Source organism: Dromiciops gliroides, chromosome 2, assembly GCF_019393635.1.
Source record: "Dromiciops gliroides isolate mDroGli1 chromosome 2, mDroGli1.pri, whole genome shotgun sequence".
NCBI lineage: Eukaryota > Metazoa > Chordata > Mammalia > Microbiotheria > Microbiotheriidae > Dromiciops > Dromiciops gliroides.
Window position 1 is genome coordinate 629,941,298 of NC_057862.1, and position 7,486 is coordinate 629,948,783.

General features: G+C 34.7%; 2 pseudogenes; both read right to left on the minus strand.

Moving 5' to 3' along the window:
* Positions 1 to 3,706: 3,706 nt before the first annotated feature.
* LOC122739433 lies at positions 3,707 to 4,301 on the minus strand (annotated as a pseudogene).
* A 142-nt stretch (positions 4,302 to 4,443) lies between these two features.
* LOC122739434 lies at positions 4,444 to 4,925 on the minus strand (annotated as a pseudogene).
* Positions 4,926 to 7,486: the final 2,561 nt, after the last annotated feature.

Genomic DNA, 7,486 nt, shown 5'->3' on the forward strand with positions numbered 1-7,486 from the left:
CTCTAAGACTGGTGCTCTATCCACTGCACCACCTAGCTGCCCCATTTATTCATTCATTTATTCATTCATTCATTTGTTCTTTCTTTATTCATCCATTCACTTATTTATTTATTCATGCATTTATTCATTCATTTATCTATCTAGTTGTTTATATATTTGTTTATCTGTTCATATATCTATTCCATTATTTATTTATTTATTTATCTATTCATTTATCTGTTTATCTATTCAGTCCTTCATTCATGTATCTGTTTGATTGATTGTTTATTCATTCATTCATTTATTTATTTTAGAGAGTCAAATCATTCTTTAATATGGTTGGGAAAACTGGATCAAAGCATGAAGAATTAACTTGAAATCTTATTATAATAAATTCAAAATGGGTGAAAGAGTTAAACAAAAACATGCATCACAACCCAAAACAGAATAACATTTTTTAATGTACTGTGAAGTACAGATGCAAAATGTAGCCCTCAAAGTTACTAAACAAGATCTATCATCCTTTTATAATATCATAAAATATTATATGAAATTTCATAGAAATAAATATTTATTAATACACTGAATATCTACATTAATGAAACAAAAAATGAAAAAAAAATGGAGACACATGTTCAGTAGGAAACTACTTCTGCTACAGACATGAATGGCTATGTATTAGTTATTTTTATTTGCTGTGGCAGTAATCTACCACGACATATATGACTAGGTGTTCTACATGAGATGAATTACCTGGAACAGTTGAGAAACTAAAATGAATGCAAAAGAAACTTTACAATACTTATCTTTAAATTTCTCTTTTTTTTTTGAGTACTAAATACTTTTATTTTGTTCTTAATGTATTTTATTTAGAATATTATATTCCCAAATTACATATAAGAACAATTTAATTTTTTATTTTTCCTACAGGGCAATGAGTGTTAAGTGACTTTGCACAGAGCCACACAGCTAGTAAATGCCAAGTGTCTGAGGCTGGATTTGAACTCAGGTCCTGCTGAATCCAGGGCCGGTGCTCTATCCACTGCACCATCTAGCTGCCCCTAATGCAAATTTTTATAACTTGGTGTTCCAAATTCTCTTCCTCCCCTACTCCCCGCCCCTAAGAACTTAAGCAATTCAATATAAATAGTTATATATGTGTAGTCAAGCAAAACATTTCCACATTAGTCAGATTGGAAAAGAAAACAGAAAAAAAAAAACCTTAAAAAAAGTAACTAAAAAAAAATGCTTCAATCTTTATTCAGATACCATCAAGTTCCCCCCTCCCCTTTCTGGAGATGGAATACATTTTTCATAAGTCCTTCCGAGTTGTCTTGGATCATTGTATTGCTGAAAATAGCTAAGTAATTCATAGCAAATCATCTTATAATATTGCTGTTATTTTGTATCCAGTACATTTCACTTTGCAGCAACTTTCTGAGTTTTTCTGATAACATCCTGCTCATTTCTTCTTATAGCAAAATTTATAGCACATCCCTCAATTTGTTAAGCCATTCCCCAATTGATGGTCATCTCCTCAATTTCAAATTTAACTTTTTTTTTGTTATCTCTTTTTCGATACTGATCTAGTAGTGGTATTACTATTTCAAAGAGCATGCATGGTTTTATAGCCCTTTGGACATAACTCCAAGTTGTTCTACAGAATATTTGAATCAGTTTACAACTTCACCAAGAGTGCATTAATGTCCCATTTCCCCCATATCCCATACAACATTTGTCATTTCCCTCTGCTGTTCTATTTTCTAATACAATAGGTATGAAGTAGTACCACAGAATTGTTTTCACCTTCATCACTCCAATTAATAGTGAGTTAGAACATTTTTTCTTCTTATGACTATAGGTAGCTTTGATTATTTCATCTGAAATATTCATATCTTTTGAACATATATCAATTAAGGAATGGCTATTATTTTAAGAAATTTGACTCAGTTCTCTATATGATTGAGAAATGAGGCCTGTCAGACAAACTTGCTTCAATTTGTTTTTCATATTTACTGTTGCTAATTGTATTTCTCTCCACCTTATTCCATCCCCCATGAAATTTACTCTATTTTCTATCTTCTTTCATGCTGTCCCTCCTCAAAAGTGTTTTGCTTTTGAGTGCCCCTTCCCCAATCCAACCTCCCTTCAATCACAGCCTCTCTTATTCCCTTCCCCTCCTGCATTCCTACAGGCCAAGTTAGATTACTATACCCAATTGAGTATGTATGTTATTCCTTCCTTGAGCCAACTCCTATGAGAATAAGGTTCACTCACTCCCCAACTCCTCCCCCATCTTCCCTTCCACTGTATAAGCTTTTTCTTGTTTCTTTTATGTGAGATACTTTACCCCATTCCACCTTCCCCTTTCCCTTTCTCCCAGTGCATTCCTCTCACCCCTTAAATTTATTTTTTTAAAGATGTCATCCCTTTAAATAAAACTCACACCTATACCATTTGTCTAAATATATTCCATCCAGCTTCCCCAATAATGAGAAGGTTCTTATGAGTTACAAGTATTCCCATGTTGAAATGCAAAAAAAAAAAAAATAAATAACCTTTTAATATGCCTTATGATTTTTTTTCCTGTTTATCTTTTTTTGATTCTCTAGGGTCTTGTATTTGAAAGTCAAATTATCTATTCAGCTCAGGTATTTTCATCAAGAATGCCTGAAAGTCCTCTTTTTTAATGATGTCCCCTTTCCCCCCCGAAAGATTATACTCAGTTTTGCTGGGTATGTGATTCTTGGATGTAATCCCAGTTCCTTTTTCCTTGAGAATATGAAATTCCAAATCCTCTGATCCTTTACAGTAGAAGCTGTTAGATCTTGGGTTATCCTGACTGTGGCTCCACAATATTGAAATTGTTTCTTTCTGGCTGCTTGAAATATTTTTTCCTTGACCTAGGAGCTCTGGAATTTGAGTAAAATATTCTTGGGAAATTTCATTTTAGGATCTCTTTCAGGAGGTGATTAGTGAATTATTTCAATTTCTATTTTCCCTTTTGCTTCTAGTATATCAGGGCAATTTTCCCTGACAGTTTCTTGGAAGATGATGCCCAGGCTCTTTTTTTGATGATGGCTTTCAGATAGTCCAACAATTTTCAAATTATCCCTCCTACATCTATTTTCTATGTTATTTGTTTTTGTAATGAAATATTTCACATTGCCTTCTATTTTTTTTTATTCTTTTGGATTTGCTTTACTGTCTTGATTTCTCATAAAGTCATTAGCTTCCGTTTGCTCAATCCTAATTTTTAAGGTGTTATTTTCTTTAGAAAACTTTTGTAACTCCTTTTCCAGTTGACCAATGCAACTTTTAAAGCTGTTGATTTATTATTATTATTATTTTCTTGCATCACTCTCCTTTCTCTTTCCATTTTTTCCCTCTACCACTCTTTATGTTCAAAATCCTGTTTGAGCACTTCTATTGCTGGAAAATAACTCATATTTTTCTTGGAAGCTTTGGATGTAGGAGTTTACTTTTGTTATCTTCTTCTGGGGGTATATTTTGATCTTCCTTGTCACCATAGAAACTTTCTAGGGTTAGCATTTTTTTTCTGTTTCCTCATTTTCCTAGCCTATTTCTTGACTTTAAACTGTTTGTTAAAGTAGGGCACTGCTTCCAGCACGGAGGGTACATTGTCCCAAGATTCAGGGGATTTGAGCTCAGTATTTGTTAGTCCTTAGTTCCTCCAAGGTGTTATGAATTTGCAGGCAGGGACCTCTTATTTGTCTAGGAGTGATTCTAGCTGTTTCTACAAGGAAATGAAATCTTGCTTCTCTCATTCTTCCTGCTGTTTGAACTCATCCAGTACAGCCTTAAGATGAGTCTTGAGTACCAGATTTTCTACTTGGATGATGAGGTCTTCCTGTGGTTTTGCTTTTGCTTATGTGTCTTGGAGTTTACCTTTCATTATATCAACAAAGTTGTCTCAGTGTGCATGAATTTTATATCTTCATTCTCATGAGGATCTTTCTTATCTTCCTCTTCACTACTGCTGCTAATGTCATTAAATATCTCCTAAGTTCATCATGTTATGAGGAGACATCATCTTCCTTATGACCACTCATTCTAAGCCTGCTAGGGAAACCTGGTTGTCTGCTTCCTTTGTTTCATCTTCCCCAATCATGTCCCAAGGGGCACTGACAGCTTCCACATTTGTACTGAAAAGGCTCTTCACTTCTTTCCCACATCCATCTTAAATTATTATATTTAAAACAGATTAAAAAATTCAATGTTAACTTACTATATTTAAAAATAGCAAATTAAAAATAAGAAGCACTTCAGTGAAAGAATTATGTATTTTAATTACAGGGCATAAGTTCAATTTGAGAGCTGGTACTTTATGATCTTGGGCAAAAAAACTTCCTTCTATGAGTCTTTATTTTCTCCTCATGTAAACTGCAAATGCCCTCTTAGAAAATTTACCAGGTTTATCCCAGGTCTATTGTATTCAACTCATCAGCTAAATGCTAGTAGTAACTTCTTCCTGGCTGTCTTATAGAACTTTATCTTTCTGATATTCTTTAGCAGCATACAATGGTCCCAGATGAATTTCCTCTCCTGTCCTTATTTTTCTTACTTGCTTTTGGATCAGTAGTATCAACTAGTTCTAGATGTAGTCAAAGTTCCCCATCCAAAATGTACACAAGCATCTGGGAGATATCTGCTGTTTTGTAAAAGTTTTTTTTTTTTTTTTAATCTATGGTTTTCAAGGATTCAATAATGCAGGGCATGTGAACCACCTAAGTGGCTAATGGGGCATGGTCTCTGTGAATAATTCCATGACATCCATCTGCATGTAATTCAATGGTCAATTTATCTTTCAGATTGACACTTAAAGACTGTATTGCCCTTCTTATGGTTGAAACCTATTATGAAGGTACATATAATATGAATTGGCTTTCCAACTCATGGGTAGCATCTTCTGTGTTCTTGCTCATCTTTTCTTTTGTTATAGTCATTTCCCCTCACCTTGATTCATAGTAATTGAGTCCATCATTCAAAATGTTATGGGCCTGGGACATATCAAGGAATTTGGAACTATTAAAGGTTAAACTGTCCAGTTAAACTGAATGAGAAGAAAGGTGGATAAGGCCATTAGGCATGGCTGCTGCCTGATTAGCACCAGGGGCAGATTTAAATTCAGAAGACCAGATGAGCACCAAATTCAAGCCTTTCTCCACCTCCAAAGAAAACTTTTCATTGTCAGGTGGTGATCACCCCATCTGGCATCTATAAAAGTTTTTGCCTTTTTCCTGTTCACTGAGATAGATATCTCAGAGAATGTCTCTAACCATCTCCTCTTAAGAGAAATCCTTGACTTTCTCTTTTGATATACTTTCTCTAGTGTCTAAATCAAATGGTATTTTATTCTAATTGGATTTGTGTGCAAGAGGGTGTAATTTTTTAAAGAGGAATACCTAAGTACCCCCACCACGCCAATTTCCTCATTGACAAAAATGAATAGTGTGTGGGATCTGGGATAGTTACAACTTGGCTATGCCTGTGGCCTCACTTCAAGTAAGCAGGAGACACCCCTAGATCTTGCCTACATTTTAGTAAACAATTATACTCGTTCCCCAAATTTTTCATGAGATATTCTGACTCTTCTAAAACCACAACAGAAAAATAGACAACTCATCATCTTAACTTACTTTTCTTACATAAAAAAAATACCATGTAGTCTTGCTTTTTTTTAGACTCAAACCACAATCTTTTATCTATGCATGATTTGAGTGTAAGAAATGTGTATTTTTTCTCATGTATTTAATGACTAATTACCATATTAGGACCAAGACTTTTCCCCTTTTCTATTTCTTCATGTAAACATCAACCAGTGTGGTAAATCTTAGACAGAGATTTATCCAAGACAAGATCTAATCAGACAGTAAAAGAAATTCTAAGTTTGGGCTAATGGGTGCATTCTTGCTCATTGTGTTTGCTCATACCTGTCTGGGAAAGTATTGATTCCCTCTTTTATCAGACAGGTGATATGGAAATTGGGGCAGCCAGGTGTGACAGTGGATAGGGACTGGACCTGGAGTCAAGAGGCTCTTAGTTCAAATCCCACCTCGGACACTTACTAGCTAAGTAACCCTGGGCAAGTCCCTTAACCACAATGGCCTTAAAACATCAGGGGCCATGTCCAGTCATCCTGATATGTATTTTTCCACTGGAGCCAGATGGCTCTGGAGGGTAGAGTAAGGTTTTGTGCTTTCATAGCCTTCCCTCCTTAAATTCAATTTGGTGCAAGTAATGACATCATTGATGTCATGGTCCTCTTCAAGAACATAGAACAAACAATGATAGCAGCAACAACAAAGAAATGGGCATTGTTAACACTGTTTGATCAAGATTTGGGTGATCCAAGTAATATACTCCAAGACACTAATTGTAATATAGCATAGCCTTTCATTGTTTTATTCATTTTCTCATCAGTTGTTAAATGGTTGGTGTTGATTGCCAAGCTTGGGAATATCTGCTCTTACAAAGGCATATAAACTGAGAACCCATGTTCATGAGGAGTCTTTTGTCTAAGAAAGATAACAAAGTGGCCATCCTTTTATTAATAAATATACTGGCCTCCTTAATCAAAATTATTAAATTACACAGAAACTATGTCTTTAAGCACTTTTTTGTGTGTGGGGCAATGAGGGTTAAGTGACTTCCCCAGGGTCACACAGCTATTAAGTGTCAAGTGTCTGAGAGCAGATTTGAAATCAAGTCCTCCTGAATCCAGGGCCAGTGCTTTATCCACTGTGCCACCTAGCTGCCCCCTTTCAGAACTTTTTTTTTCTTCTAGTACTTTTAAAATAAAATTTCATACAATCAAAGTGAGGAAATTTATATCATTATGGAATGCTGGAAAAATATAGAGAGGAAGAATGAGTTTTAATGGAAAAAAACCAATGGATTTGAATTATGACTTGGGTTCAAAACTAAGTGCTGACCTTAACTATGTATCCCTGGGTAAGCAATTTCACCATTTGAACCTGATTTTTTTATTAGTAAAATGGAGATAATTGTTCCTACCTTATCTAATTCAAAATTTGAAATGTTTGTCTCTCTCATTCTGTCTCTCTCTGTTTCTCTGTCTCTTTCTGTCTCTGTGTCTGTGTCTGTCTCTCTGTGTATGTGTAGAAAACCTATTGTAAAATATAAAATGGAATAGACATATGAATAAAGGTTATTAGTAGCATTTAGGTGATGAGTTGATTAAAATAGACCTGGGATAAACCGGGAAAATTTTCTAAAAGAACATTTTCAGTTTACAGCAGGGGAAAATAAAGACTTAGAGGCGGATGTTCTTTGCCCAAGATCATAAAGTACCAGTTCTCACATTGAACTCATGCCCTATGATTTCAAATACAGAATTCTTTTCGTGAAGTGCCTCTTGTTTTAATTTGCTATTTTTAAATATAGCAATTTAAAGTTGCAAAGTACTCCATATACATTCTTATTTACCCACACTTAAGAAAGGAAGAAATCTGATCTTAGAGAA